The sequence below is a fragment of the Meleagris gallopavo genome, chromosome 2 (assembly GCF_905368555.1).
Source record: "Meleagris gallopavo chromosome 2, MGAL_WU_HG_1.1, whole genome shotgun sequence".
NCBI classification, from domain to species: domain Eukaryota; kingdom Metazoa; phylum Chordata; class Aves; order Galliformes; family Phasianidae; genus Meleagris; species Meleagris gallopavo.
In genome coordinates this window covers 100,601,151-100,616,580 of record NC_139405.1, presented here as the reverse complement: position 1 = coordinate 100,616,580, position 15,430 = coordinate 100,601,151, and the positions used below count along the sequence as shown (strand labels likewise).

Genomic DNA, 15,430 nt, shown 5'->3' with positions numbered 1-15,430 from the left:
GCTGCATTGTGCTCCCACCTGGAGCCCAAATGGGGCACCTGGAAGGTCAGGACAAAATACCAGTGGATAGTGGCAGTCAGGATTTCAGACCTTTTATGATGAGCAATCTTTTTCTTAACTTTAAAAATCTGTTGGGAAGGCCAGAGCAGGTCCTGAGTGCTGGAATGATTTGGCATGAGCAGTATGTGCATTAGGTGGCCTTTTCTCTTGACCTTTTGATCAGGGTTAAGTGCAATATCTATTTATACCCCTGCTGTTGAGGCACCTTACCCTGCTTTTGCAGGAATAGTGGCTGCCAAGCTGAGTAGACCCAGAATGGCTGAATGCAGAAAATAAACAAAACTACAGTTGTCTTGTTTCTCTGCTGCAGAACTCAGGTTCTGCAACAGATACATCAGTTTGGCCATCAGAAAGTTTTATAAGTAACACTGTTTGCCTTAAAATAAAAATAAAAAAAGAAACAGCCAAGCATTCCCTTCCCTGAGTGCAGTATTAAGCCTGTGAAGCTGCTGGGAAGCTCCAGGCCTGGGCTCAAGGGGGAAGTGACACTGGCAGACCTTTAGCAGCACGTCCCTGCATGGCATTTGGCACACATCAGCCTCAGCATGCCCTGGGTTTGGCGTGCAGAGCTGAGTTGGGCTTTCTTTTTCAGCAGAGCAATGCCACGTCTCTCAGAGAGAAGGACATACAAAAGCTCACTCAGCAGCTTGCTCCTACAAACATTTTAGCAGATGCATGTTGATTGAAAGCAGGACTGGAAGGAAGGCTTTCTGCCTCCTTTAGAGCCTTCTCCTAAGAAGCAGGAGTTTTTTCCCTTTGAATCATCAGCCTTGATACTGATGCAGAGGGGAGTGTCGTGAACGTGTGTTCCCTGAATTTAGATGAGGTAATGGTTGGCATTGAGGCCTGCACTGCCAGCAAAATGAGCTCTTTGACAGTCAGACAAGGCCTGTTCGTTCCTGCCGGCTTGTGAACTAAAAAAATGCCATTCATAACCTGAATATGAGCTGGGGTCATTTTATCTAACCTAGATCAGTACATTTAATGAGCCTCTTTGTTCGGTGGCAGGGCCATGCAGGGCTGGGCCTTGCCCAGCTCCCCGTCAGCATTGTGCCATGCTGGGAAGTGCTGGTGGGAGCGGTGGCCTCACTCTCAGGGCTTTCAGGCTTACCTGTGGCTGCTGTTCCAAGCATGTGTGCCGAGAGGGCTGCAATTCAAAGCAGGGAGAGAGGAGAAGAGGGAGGGGTAGGGATAGTTAGCAGGTACACTGTGATGCACTGGGAGTGTATAAAAGACTGATAAATCAAGCTAGTTTCAAAACAGCATGTTACTAGCTTGGTGTTCATGCATAAAGTACATTGCCAATGGTTAATTCCTAATCGCTATCCCGTCTAGAGTGTTCAGTCTGAACTCCCCACTACCAGGCAGGCAAGGACATTTGTGGGTCCAGCAAGGTTCATCAGTGTGTACTGACACCTGATGGGGGAGTACAGAAAATAGAGGCAGGCTCTTCTTGTTGGTGCTCAGTGAGATGAGAAGTGGCAGTCACAAAGGGAAGGATGGGAAATTCCATGTAAAAGTACAAAAAATATTTTTTTATGGTGGGAGTGGTCAGGCAGCAGAATGATTGCCCAGAGAGGTTGTGGAGCCTCTATCCTTGGAGGTATTCAAAATCCATCTGGATGTGGCCTCAAGCAACCTGCCTAGCTGACCTGGCTATGAGCAGTAAGGTAGGACCAGAATATCTCCACAGGCCCCTTCCATGCTCAGTGGTTCTCTAATTACCATTCTGTAACCTGTCGTTGTCTCCACATACTCAAACAATTAGTCCTTACCTATCTTACCTTTAGTTGGCTAGGGGTATTTAGGATCTTGGAGCTAAAGCCACCTGTTAACACTGATGGGCTCTTGCATGAGGGAACGAGGCCCTAAAATGGAAGCTTATTTCTTCCTCTTTTTGCCTGCCCATCATGGAAGTTTTTACGTTTTTCATCCTTGTGCATGAAGGAGGGAGAGGGGGGTGAAGCTCTTGTAGTCCTGGCATAGTTCACTTTACTTCCAGGCCCCGGAGTTGTTCTGGTTTTGCCAGACATCTTTCCATCTTGCTCTTCAGGGTTGTCCTGATTGCACCAGACATCCGTCCTGCCTGCCTTGCCTCCTCGATTCATATCTTTCAGGCTTTACTGCTTGCATATATTTCCCAGTACTGCCCTTGTGCCTCTCTACCACCAGTCTCCTTCTGCCCCTCTGGTTACATATTATTTATCTATTTGTGCTTAGCTGTCTCTCAAAACACATAAACACTATGACTGGTGATGCTACAAAATGTGTCGCTTGCACAGTGCTGCTGGTAGGGCTGTTTTAGCACTGTGCTGTCTGATTCCTAGGCCAGTAAGCACTAATTTTACTGTGTGCTTCTGCTACCAAGAGCAGTGGGCTTGTGCTTTGGTGACAGCCTGCACAGCTGCTCGTCTGTCAGAGCAGTCTCTGAGAATCCATATACTGCTTCATAAATTCAGAATGTCCATCTCATTAGCATGGGTGTAGTCTTTTTACCTATGACTTTGTATTGTCCCAGCAAATCCATCTTCTTTGCTGAGGCATGTTTTCCCTGGGACCTTCAGAAAGATTCTGTCTCATGACTCCTTTCCTTTCTTCTGTCCTGGGGTTAGACTGAATTTGAATTCCTTGGTTTCATGGGAATAATCCTTCTTTGGATTAAAATAAGTCTTCAGTCTGAGATTTACTTTGTACTTTTGCATCTTATGAATTATATCAGAGCGAGGTGCCGATGAGCAACTCTACCCCTAGCTGTTGGCAGCAGTAATTTCTACTTGTATTATGTAAATGGAAGCTTTCCACTGGAAATTGCCTATCCATTTCCAGTGAAGGGATTCCACACGGCCTACAAGGAAGGACCCAGCAAGGATTCAGGCTACAACCATGCTCATTACACAGCCACCTGCCCTTTGTAAAAGGATTTTCTACACCAGCCACAGAAGGACTAAATGGTGTAGACGATACACAGTTCACTAAGGATTCTGCTCTGCCATATGAAGGCTGCCGTCACTTAGGTTTCTGCTGACCATGCTGGGGTAGAGCATGTCAAAGAGAACTCCTGACATCACGGGATCCAAAGCTACAATTCTGAATAAAAAAAAAATTTAATGTCCTTCTTGGTGACACAAACTTAATGGAAAGTGACAGTTTTCCATGAGGTATATTAGTGAAAAGGCAGAGGTAAACGGCACAGGCTGCAGAGGGTTCCTCATCTCCCCTTCTGCTGCTGAGGCTGGAGATACGGAGTACAGTCTGGTATTGCCTTCAACCACTGCTTCTTAGCCTTAGCCCTCCAGTACTTGAGCCCAAAACTCATGCAACCTGGAGAGAAAGAGCAGAGAAGGAGCAGAAGCTTTTTGGTGGTAGTATCCCATACTACAGCTTAGAGAAACCGTTCTTCACACATAAATCTCAGTCATGTATATTGTGTATCCGTCTAATGCGGATGCCTTCATTTGCCTACAATACTGGAATTTTGTTGGGAAACAAATTAGAAAATACTTGTTTCTGTCCCTTTTGAAGGAGGAATGAAATACTGTCTACGTATAGGAGATAGATTTTGAACTGAAAAGCTCAAGCAGTGTTTATAATCACGTTTATAAATTTGGCAGCAAGCTGGACAGAGCAACATTTTGGAAACAGTTGTCTTCTATCATCCTCAGCATGCTTTTGGTTTTGGCTCTGCTTCAACTAGAAGTTTTTCCATCGGGCCTGGGATTTTTTTATATTTCTTTTTATTTTAAGAGACGTGATCAGCTAAGAGTTATTATATGTTGTGTTCTCGAAGTCTTTCTCCCTGTTAGGATAAGATTGTTAGACATGACCCATTAGAAAACAATCAAATGGTCCTTTCAACATCTTATGCTGATTTATCTGCTTTTTTGCACCTCATTCAGTATGGGCAAAAAATAAATAAATAAATAGACTGCTCTGTTTTGCTTTCCTGTCTGAGGATCATTTGCCAGTGCTTTGTGGAGAGGCAGCTGAGGGCTTGAGGCCAAATTTGCAAAGCAGCAGATGCCTGCAGATACAGAAACCTAAAAGTTTTTCAAGTTTTTTGCCCAGCCCCCATGAAATAATCAGAATCAAAGCAAGATAAGTATTATCTGTTTAGATAGCTATGTTCAGAGTTGCATGTTAGAGAGTTTTGGAAGTCTGTGCCGTGATGGTGCCTTTCTGGCTTATATCCAAGAAAAAAAAGAAATAGAAAAGGAAGCTGAAGTCAAGAATGCACTCGGTACAAGTTTTTATAGGAAAGAAAACACCAACAAGAGTATTAACAAATGCTCAAATATTTCACTGATATTATTCTTCCATATATGTAATTGGCCTGAGAATTGCAGTGAGTGGAAGAGGAGGTGGGCTGAGAAGCAGTCCTGCTCTTAAAAATGTATAACTGAGCCTGCAGTCTCTGCTGATATTTCTGGATATACCTGAATCCTTCTCCTTGAAACTGAAAGAAAATATCTGACAAGCCGTTCTACTATCAGTTTGGTAAAGCTTGTGTTATTAATGCACAGGCTGAAAGCGTGTCAGTTGCTGTAAGTGTTTTTCTGCCCTTCTTTAACTTTATGCCTGTCTTGAAGAGTACTATCACTTATTGTCAATTAGCAGTTGGTGTATTCTTTTTTAAAAATACATTTTAAATTAACGTGCATACGTGTACACCCAACCACCCCATCTGAAGGCAGGGAAGGTGAGATATTTTTTCCAATGTTTGTTACTCGCATGAGCCTGGGAAGTAGTATGGGTTTTTATGTAAGTCGTGCATATGTTTGCCTTAATAGACTGTCCTTCAGTGATTGACCTGGACTCTGTCTGGAAGGCTCCCACAGAATAGTGGGGAAACTGGGCAGGAGATGAGCAGCATCAAACATGAGAGAAGAGAAAGAGAAGGTGAGGCAGTGGTGTTGGTGATCGGGAAAGACCTGCTGCCTTCAGGGCCAGCCTCAGCCAGGCTGCGGTGTCCAGCCCAGCCCCAAAGCAAACTTCTCTAATACCTGTCTTAAGAGTTTTAGAATCCCCACCCAACACCAGCCTTCACACCATCCCAGGTGGCTTGAACACAGTTATTTAAGTGATTTGCTGATAGTAATACAGTTGTAATTTGAGTGGTGAGAGGAAAGCACCAGGCTTCCTGTTTTACTGCTTGCTAGAAATCCAGGGAGACAGCACACTTTGACTACAGTGGGGAGAGTGTGCAGAGCTCTTTGCAAACAGCTATCTTAAGCCAAGGTGTGTCTCTTACCCAGAGAGATACTCTACTTGAATACTGTCAGCACACACTCCAAAAGGTAATCAGCTTTCCTGGAAAAAAAAAACAAACAAACCCAACCAAACATGTAACCAGTGAATCAGCTGTCCCAGGCCTCCTCTTAGAAAATCTCTGATGCTTTCAGGATTTGCCAAAGGGAAAGAAGTCATTAATTTCTGTCCATCCATCTGGACTCAAAAGCAAAATGTAAGAAGAAAACTGAAGTGAAGGAAGCAAGGGGTGGAGCTGGACTGATGCTTCTGAGTCTTCCGTATTCCCAGAGTAGCATTTGGTTTTCCAAGAGGGAAACTGAAGGGGAGCGTCTTCTTCATTCGGTTGATGTGATCAGGGCAGGTCTGTCTTTCTCCATTGTCTAGCTTCCTCTTCTCTTTCTCCCTGCTCTGCCATAAAAGGGTGAGCACAGTGACCACAGGCTTTTGCAACATGGTATTCCCTAACAGCAATTTGATTCTGCATTGCCAACAGGAGCAGATGGCCTTAATCATGGAAGGAAAATGCTTTCTCAGGCAAATGTATTCCAAGTTTACTGTACAACTGGGCTGTGTTTTATCTCTGTTGAAAGGTCACCTAGAGGTATTTTTAACAATCTGCAAAGGTAATTCCCAAAAGCCAGTGAAGATAAAACGAGGCCAATTTTATACCAGCAAAAAGCTTATTGAGAGAGAAATGGCTCAAAGTACAACAAAGGAAGGCTGTAGAAAATGTTAGCTCATTTGGGATAGGAAGTACAAAAGAACAGTGTTCAGTGGATTTTAGACCATTTGGCTGTGATGTCCTTGATGCTCAATGAAATGAGACATGGAGAAGACTCCCCAAAGTGTCCTAATTGTTTTTCATTCATTTATCACAGAATACATTGCTCTGGACTCTTATTCTCATTTGTCTTCCCTCACACCCACTGCGGTCTCTCCTGATCTTTGAGACAATTTTGCTCCTTGAATTGATACTCCCATTTTAAGGGAAAAACATTTAGGTTTTTTCACACTGCTCACAGTCCTTCTAATGGTCATTAGGACAAGCCAAAGAGTCAACTGAGTGCTGCCAGGCCACTCTTTCTCTTGCACTTCCATTTAGCTGCTCTAGCTTTATATGGACTTTAATGAAATAACCTTAGCAGTACTGTTCAGATTCCTTAGGACTGCATTGTTCCTGTTGGCACACTTATGATGAGCCAGAAGGAGTTTGATTTGCATGCATGCACCAAATGCAGGTGTCTGCAGCTGTGCAAGCTCATCTTTTGGAGATGTACATCAAATAATAAAATAAATGATGACAGATATCAAGTTGTTCATCACTCTTAAGTCTCAGTTACAGTGCTCTCATCTTGGTATTCTTCTACTCTCTGGGGAAAATAGAAAAAAGATGGTCGTGAAAGGCAGTTTCAACACTATAAACCCTTCTAAAAAATATACAGGGGTAGATAGATGACATGCCAGAATAATCCAATCATCTCAAACCTAATGTGTTCTGCAGTTTCTTTAAATACCCTAATTCCCTGACATTCTCACTTGTATTTTGTACTTGCATATGTTTTGTTTAACTTTACATGCTTGATGAAGCACATTGTTTCAATTAAGCCTCAGCAACATTTGGAAACAGGAACAGAAAACCCAAGGGAATTGCTCTCTCCAAAGCATGGCAGTGATGCAGTCTGTGCTTCCTTCACAAAGTCCTTAGACATTCCTAATAATTCACCCAAGAGCAGTGAGTTATCAGTTTTGTACATCTCATGAATTTTGATTTCAGAGCAATGTGTAACCTAAAAAGTGTTCGTAAGTGCATTTTGATTGAGTATGCTAAGTGCTCCTCCTTTAGCTGTGTTACTTCTTCCAGAGGCTCTGTAATACTTACAGGTTTTTCTGTGACAAACACCTTCTCCTGCTCCTGTTAAAGTTAATGAGCAAAACTACATTGAATCTTGTGGGACACAAGACAAAACACTTTCAGATGTGAAACAGAAGAAAATGTGTCAGAGCTCAACACAGCCGTTCACAGCCTTTCCAATGGCTTTGGACTATCCTTGTAAGTAGGTGGCCATTGTAGAACGCATCTAAGAATCACAAAATAGCCAGAAAGAAAGACAATGAGGAAAGAGACTTGAGGGACCTGTGTAACTGCCAGAGTGGCAACCAAATGGAGGCAGGCATGCTGATGAGCTGTAAGAACTCTGCAGCGTCTCTCTGAGCACAAAGTCAAAAGAAGACCTAGAAGACTTCCTAGGGAGAGGAAGAGAACAGCGAGCAAGAGAGAGTGCGAGCGTGTGAGAGGGAGAACAAGCACACTGTGGTGTTGAAACAGAATGGATGTTAATAACAAATTGCTGCCCTTTATTAAAAACTGTTGAATGGGTTTCTACTGGTGGCATTAAGTCCTTTCATTTTTTACTGTCACACTGTTATAAGCCATTGTAGAAATGGTTGGGTCATAACTGACTGTGATTACCACCTCAGTTCCATGAAGGATCCAGCCTGGTGTCCTCTGGCATTTTTGCAGATATACCCATTGACAGACTAGTTATGTGCAGAAGAAAGCACTGTTCAGAGACAAAGGGAGAATACCAAGGAACGTTATCAACCCTTCTCCATTTTACAAGTCCTTGTTGGTCGCTACAGTCAGATTTTTGCCTTGGACGTATTCTTACTTTTCACCCCATATCAGGTTCACTTGCTCCACAAGGCAAAATCTCTCAAGGAGGTTTTGAAGTTATTTGGAAAGACATGATAAACCCTTTCATCTTCCAAATTTTCGTGGTGAGCTAAAGTGTTAGGCCTGTATGCCCAAAGCATGCTGCACTTGTACTGGCAGTAGACTAAAGTTATTTTCTGAAATAATTTTTATAACTTGATGTTTGGAAGTTTTTATCATTTTGTTATTGAAGTATTCTAAAATAAACTTAATTTGTGAATGAAATTTTTTTAAATGTCATTTTAATATTTACTGCAGTGTGTGTACTTACCATTGTCAGAGTGTTTATAGCATGGGCGTCCAACCTTTTGATTTGCCTGGGCAGCATCTGCAGCAGTTGCTCCAAAAGTAATGCTGCAGGACGGGCTGGGCCAGGCTGCATACAGCCTGTGGGCTGCGGGTTGGACATGCCTGGTTTATAGTATGGAGGAGGGAGCATGCTAAAAGCAAGTACAGTGATTTATAAGTCACTGCAAGCTGACACCACTGAAAGCTGAAGCCCTTCATCTCTAGAGGAGCTGCAGCTTTGGCAGTAGCTGCCAGACTGTCCCAAGACTGGGCCTCAGCATGACCCATCTCAGAAGTGTTGCCTTGAAGGAGAGGCAACGATTGCCAAATCTCCTTCAGCATTCTATTCTGCGCTTTGGAGATTGTGTGGGAAGGTAACAGATGCATGTTAAACTAAGTTTATTCATAGGCACTGGGCTGATGACACTCATTTCATATGGGACAATCGTGTGATGTTAATGACTTTAAACTGCAGCAGCCCTCCTGGTTGCCTGCTGAGCTAGAGATCTCTCTGCTTCTGCCGTCTCAGCCATCCCGTCCCTGATGCTGACTTGTCTGAGCTTTACCCACAGATCCAAATTTTTACCCCATAGTCTTTATCTTTTGCTTAGATATCAAAGCAGCTGTTTCCTTCAAGAAGCAATTAATCACAGCAATGTTTGTGTTTGGAATTCAGCTAGTACAAGTAGAAGGACAGTTCTCTTCTGCTGCGGCTGTCTGGGGGGCAGCCAGCTGTGCAGTGTGCCCTGAAGTTCTGCAGTATGGGATTATTTCAGACAGGAGAGGGATCATCTTAGCTGATGCCACTTAGCAGCTCACTGCCTACACTCTACCCATCTTGATCTCTGTGTGTTAGTGCAGGGGAAATTTATGGAGTGCAGGGCAATTTATGCATGAAGAGACCAAATAGCTTTTATGTTGAAAGAAAGTGTTTTGGAACAAGAAAATGCACAGCCTCACCAGAGGAACAAGAATAGCAAGTTCAAGGATTTAGAAGATGTGTTAATGAGTGTGTAGATAATGTTCTAACTCTGAAGCCAATAGAAAACATTCATTGACCTAACTGAAGCCAGGATGTTGCCCAAGGTCTTTGTTTAGCATTGAGGATAACTTGTGTTATCAGGAAAAAAAAAAAAAGCTTACAATATTGGTAGATTCCAGACTTCTTTTTTTTTTTTCTCTTTGATACCACTGTAACTGTGTTTTCTTTTCAACCTGATGTCGTATTTCAAGTATTTCTAGTGTTCGTTGTTTTTATAATAAAAAAATCAAAACTTTTGCCCGAAGGCCAGCGCTCGTGGGCAATTTTACTTAATTAGTTTGTATGCGTATAAAAGCAAGTGCTCTTTTGCTAAAAGAATTTCATTTTCAAGCTTCTAAGGAGGTATAGTAAATGTTTCTTAAAAGAAACTTCATCTTAACCCTGTTTATGTTTAGGAATATGTCTAACTTTCTTCTCTTGATGGAATAAAAGAACAGTCAAGCCCTGTAATGCTGATGAGATGACTGCAATTCTGATGGCAAGAAGCAGCAAGTTATATTGCCTTGTTTTTCATTGGTACCGCTTTTACTGACAGCAGAGGTACTGGCAGAACTCTATTCTTCTTCTGTCTCCGCTGTTTCACAGATGGGAAACCACTGCTGTAATAAAGAAGTGCTCAGTAGTTTCTATCAGAACATTATTTAATACTACATTCTAACATAGACAGTGGCACAGCAAAGAAAATACAACTAGCTATAGTTGATCATAAGCTTTCCTAAATACTTGCAAAGCTGAATTCTGGATAAATTTGGTGGGAACAGACTGTTTTTGCAATCCATCTGCTGTATCAGTATGATTGCTGCAAGAAGTAGGAAGTATTAGGTTGGGTTAATGTGGCTGCAGCATTTCTGTGCCACAACCTCCAGCACTGCTGCTCCAAGGGCTCCCAGGGCTGGCCCAGAGTTTTGAAGAAAGTGTGCTGAGAGCCTGGTTCCTCAGTAAGAGGGCCAACTTTTAAACAAAACAAAGCACAAAACACTCTCAGCAGCTGCTGCTAACTTCCATTCTTTCACTTCCTCATCCTCAAGGGCTGTGAAACCATCGCTCAGAGTAACAAATGGCCTTTGCAGATGGCCAGCACTTTTGAAAAGCAGATCTCAGAGTCCCTTACAAAATTCCCTTTCCTTTCATCACTGTGTGCTTAGGCTACTGCTGGTTTTATGCTTTTAGATATCTCTTGTCTTCTCTCCTGTGAGCATTGTCATCCTGCTGAAATCATCTGCCTGCTATGCTGCTTCTGGCTCTTGCGGCATTAGACAAATGAGGTTACTTTCCTCCTTGTAGGCTCTATCTGATCTTCAACATCCCTCTAACAAGTTCTAGTATTGGTTGTACTGTAGTAGCATGTTTTTATATCCTCCAGATAACCTCTCTCCTAGAGACATAAATCTAGAGTAGCCTCTTTGGTCCTTCATTAACCTAGTATAGTCTAATTGCTGGTTGGACTATAATGGTGCCCTGGTTCACAGGCCAGAACCAGCTGGCTCCCTTTGCCTGCTCCCTGAGTGATTTATCTGTTGCTTGAGTGGCACAAGCTGCACTAACAGCCAGGTGTTCTTCCTGCACCTGCAGGTGGCCCAGCAACCAGCAATCTGGCCTCTGGGGCAGCCACAGCGTGGGAAGTAGTGATGTGTGGCAGGGAGAACATCTACAGTCTGGTTAGGAGCATACAATTAACTGTTATGGCAGCAGCTGCAAATGATGAAACACGCTGCTTTAAATTTCAACTTTCCCTTAAACTCGGTCTGCTCTATTTTTGCAATGATACTCTTTCTTGTGGGAAGCCTTTTGAAGATGAGAGGTTGGCTATATCCCTAATGATGAGGCATGAGACGGTATCTCAAGCATGAAGCTGTGGTTGATGTGATGAACTTCTGACCTACAAAGCTGTGTTTACTCACAGGCAGGCTGCAGACACAGATTCTAAAGCTTTGCTTCACACTCAAACCATGGCGTAACACAGTCAGGGTTAAGTGGGGCAACCGCTGTGCCATAATTGTCTGTAATTGATAATTGTAGTTATCTATAATTATCAAGGTTCCGCCCACCACCCAATCTTCATATCAGAAGCACAGCTGACACATCTGCATGAGCTGAGTATCAGGTAGACATGTTAATTCCTTGGCAGAAAATAATTTATTTGCTATGCTAACAACAAAAGCCTGCTGTATAATACCAAAAAAACTCTTTGCGAGGAGAGAGGCCTTTTTAAGTTACAGTATACAAAGATCAGATATGGGAAGTCTTGTCCTTCTGCGATAGTACTGACTTGGACTCAGAGGTCTTTTCAGCACGTGCCACTCCTGACAGTCTGCTCTGCAGACGTTCCTATCTGTGTTGGAAGCATCCTCCCCTGCTGAAGGTCACTGCAGTGCCATTGAGCTCCGAAATACATCCCTTGTGTCTCCTCAGGAAAATATCACTATGTACAAATGTAACAGAAACTGACCCTTGGATTGTCCCATTAAAAAACTACTAGAAACTTCATAAACCTTTGTCAAGCTTTGATTTCTGCACATGTGCACTACTGTCCTTTGGCAGTGGTTCCGAGCACTGTAAGCCACAGAGACACAAAGAGCTTCATCGGGCACTTCTGAGTGCATCAGCTGCATGCCACTCTACTTCAGGAACCCTTTCCCAGAGTCCCAAACTGCAAATCGATTCAGAGAGGCAATGTTAAAAAAACAACAGATCATCAGGTAATGCTTCTTCCTTCTGTGAGCAGACAGCATTCAGATTCCTAGGCATCTCTCCATCCTTCCAGCACTCAGAGAGAGGCAAATCTGGGCTCAGGGCTGGGAGAAGGGGACTGCCAGTAAGTAAAGGACATGCCCCATTTGCAGAGGGAGCCAATGCTCATTTCTTGACATGTGGAACCACTGAGATATCTGAACTTGCAAGTACCAGTCTAGGTTGAGGAAAATGCTGTAGGTTATTTTCAGACATTTTTATTTCTTCTCAGCTGTATGAAGGCTGATTTAAATGAACTATAGCTCTTCTGGGTTAGCAAACTTTGATTCCGCAAATGAATATGGGAACTTTTTTCAGTTATTAAGAAAGCCTGAGAGTACAAGTAACCCAGAAACAGTCTTCTGTTAATAAAAGTTTTACATCATGGTGTCATATTTTAGCTGCTTTTCTAGCCCTGACTTTCTGAACCATCTGTTACAAGTTAAAAGGTTTGGAACGTATCTGTAATAACAGATAATTCATATTGTTAACAGCAACCAACTAAAACAAAAAGTAGAGATGATTGGAACGTTACTTTAGAGATCCAAATTGATGTTGTTTAACTCAATAAAGTAAAATCCAGTAACCACAAAACTCATTGTGATACATTCTGCTCTCTTATACAAGAAATCACTGAATGTTTGGATTTGTCTGTTTTCTTCTAGCAGAATCCATCTTGGAGAAAAAGGGTGGTAAAATTTGGTAGTTCAGGATATCTAGGATTTCACTGTGTGAGTCACGAACAGGAAAGTTTTTCTCCCACCTAATATATTTTAGGTTTTTGTTTGTTTGTTTATTTGTTTGTTTGTTTCCTCATGTTAACGCTTTGCTTTTACTCCAATACCCTCTTATCGTCTTTATGGAAGCAAAAAGCCAATCCGTGCTCTCAGCCCAGTATTTTCATATCCACAGGACAGGAGAACTGCTCCTATCACTTTCACCAGCCTTTGTGGTATTGGTGACATCACTTCATCTCACTGTTCCTCAGTTTCCCCAGCCCCAAACAGCACAGTGTTTTCATTATAAAGCTGTATGAACCGTGCCCATGGAGGCTACGTAAGATTATCAGACCACGGTATGCAGGTTTTCCCTTATTCAAACATGCACAGAAAATGCTGAAGGAGAACAGCACCTCATTTTTCATATGCAACCTAATAATAACTCAGTGCACACAGTCAAGAAATAATGGCTACAGTATAACTCTACACATGTTTTAGCCACGGATAGATTGAGAATGGAACAAAGGATGGAACAAAATGGAATCTCAAAAATCTGCATAAAGCAGTCTTCATGCTGCACTGTTTGGCATCTTACAGGCATTGGACTCTTTTTTTTTGAAGAAAATGAATCATGGAGGAGCAGGGAGAATGCAACCTGGTATCTGTCTTATTTACATGATCCTAGCTATTCTGCTGGCTATTTTGTTATTTTTGAGTATGATTATATTCAAACAGAACTATATGAATATGATAATTCAAAAATAATACTTTATGTTTGGTAAAATACTGACATGCACTCTCAAGACAGAATTAAAATTTTCTGTCTAGACGTAGATTTTGAAACACCAGCCTGGGTAATGAGGAACACCATGATCTCAAAACTCCTTCCCTCTCAGCATGTATGGATGGAAGGAGTTAAGCGCTGTGCTTGTAAGGGAACTGGAATCCTTTTGCAGCTGCTTATCACTAGCTGGTGTGTCTAGGGCCTTCTACTCTTAATGTTGTATTTGCTCCCAGAGCGCCAAGGTCTTTTTGCTAATTGGGAAGAACAGTTCATTCTTTCTCTTTTGATATTTTGCTGTGGGTGTCATGACTGCAAGCTGAGCTGAGTCCTTCAGAATTATGACTACATTTAGCCTCACAAATCTTCTCTGAACCAGCAAAAGAAGAGAATTAATGCTCAAAGAGAAGGAAGTGTCTTCCCTGAGGTGTGCCTGTGGCATGGAGGAACTGGTATCTTTCACAGGGAATAGGGCTGAAGTTATTGAACTGTCCGCTCTTCTCCATTTTACAGGAAACACTGCAATCATTCTCTAAATACTCTTCTATTTTTTTTTTTCTTTTCTTTCTTTTCTTTTTAATGAGGGGAAGAGACAGTAGAGAGATTTTTTCTTTTTTTTTTTTTCCCCCCCCACTCAATAGTTCCACATCAACCTATCCAGTTGTGGAAAACTGCTTTGTGATGTTAAATGACATTCACATTATTCTTCTCAGTATCTTTGTTGGCTGCAGGGTATAACAAGTGGTGAAGCTCATGGGAAATGCATCAGTTCTCATTCCGAGTCTGGCTGACAAAGATAGGAACACTTAATTAAGATTTCTTTCATCTCATGAAAATAGCCCTGAAGATCTGAGCCTGACATGAGAGCTGCCAGCAAGACTAGCAAAAGGAAAGTTTCCAGCTGTGGAAGATCTTCATTCAAGAACTTGTCCTCAGAAATCACATTTCTTTAAATTGTGAGTGGGATCTAGATGCTTCCAAGTGGATGACCTAACTCAAGCAAGAAACTCTTCTGACCCACTCTAGTCCTCTGAATTCCACTCTTGCACATGGAGAGACCTACAGGAGGGAGAGCCTCTTTGCTCTGCAGGAACGATGGAATCAGTTCAGTGTGAATGCTGCAGAAACAGTTGGCTCAGGCTTCCCAACATGCCATCTGTGAGAAAACAGATTTTTTTAGGTGACTGATTCCAAAAAAATGCACATTCTTTTTATATTTATTTACATACTTACATTTATATTGATTAAAATCAGTCCGGTTTTGTTACATTAAATCAGTCTGTTGATAATTAAGCATCTGTGCACAGGGAACATTAGGAGCACTAAAGAAACAAACAATAGTTTATAACAGGATCATTAGAGCAGTCTTAGCAGCACTTACAACATGTTTATTCAAAAATGAAATATGCCCTAAGGAAGAAAAACGTCGATTATGGAACATGGGGGATTTAAAATAAAAAAGGTCAGTATTAAAGCCTTTAAGTAAATCACTTCAAACAACTCAGCAACAATTCATGTTTAAAAATAGACTAAGTAGCTCAAACAATGAAATGTGTTAATTGTAGGATCTGGAATGTATCAACGGGAGAACTAGTCACCCTTGTTACCTTCTCACTGTTCAGAGTGAACAACCATACTGACAGATAACATACCTCTTGGTGTATATACACACAGCAAATATTTATGTTCTATGAGTGTCTCCAAACAGTTGTATACAGCCAAGAATGAAATACTCACAGCTGCAGCAAGGTTAAAATAAACCGTGCACGTTTCTGTATCAACACAGCAGGTCTGCAAACGCAGGGCTGTGCTCGGGTCGCGGGAAGGTTACGGGTGCTCCTCTCTATGGG

General features: G+C 42.1%; 1 protein-coding gene across 6 annotated transcripts in view; it reads left to right on the top strand.

Annotated features, from left to right (window-relative positions):
* LOC116216362 (uncharacterized) overlaps positions 1-15,054 on the top strand; it is a 30,085-nt gene extending 15,031 nt beyond the window's left edge. For all 6 annotated transcript variants that reach the window (XR_014881661.1, XM_085218082.1, XM_085218081.1 and 3 more), the window contains one exon: positions 14,420-15,054. The gene's annotated coding sequence lies outside the window, so the exon portion shown is untranslated. The remainder of the gene's footprint in view (positions 1-14,419) is intronic.
* Positions 15,055-15,430: the final 376 nt, after the last annotated feature.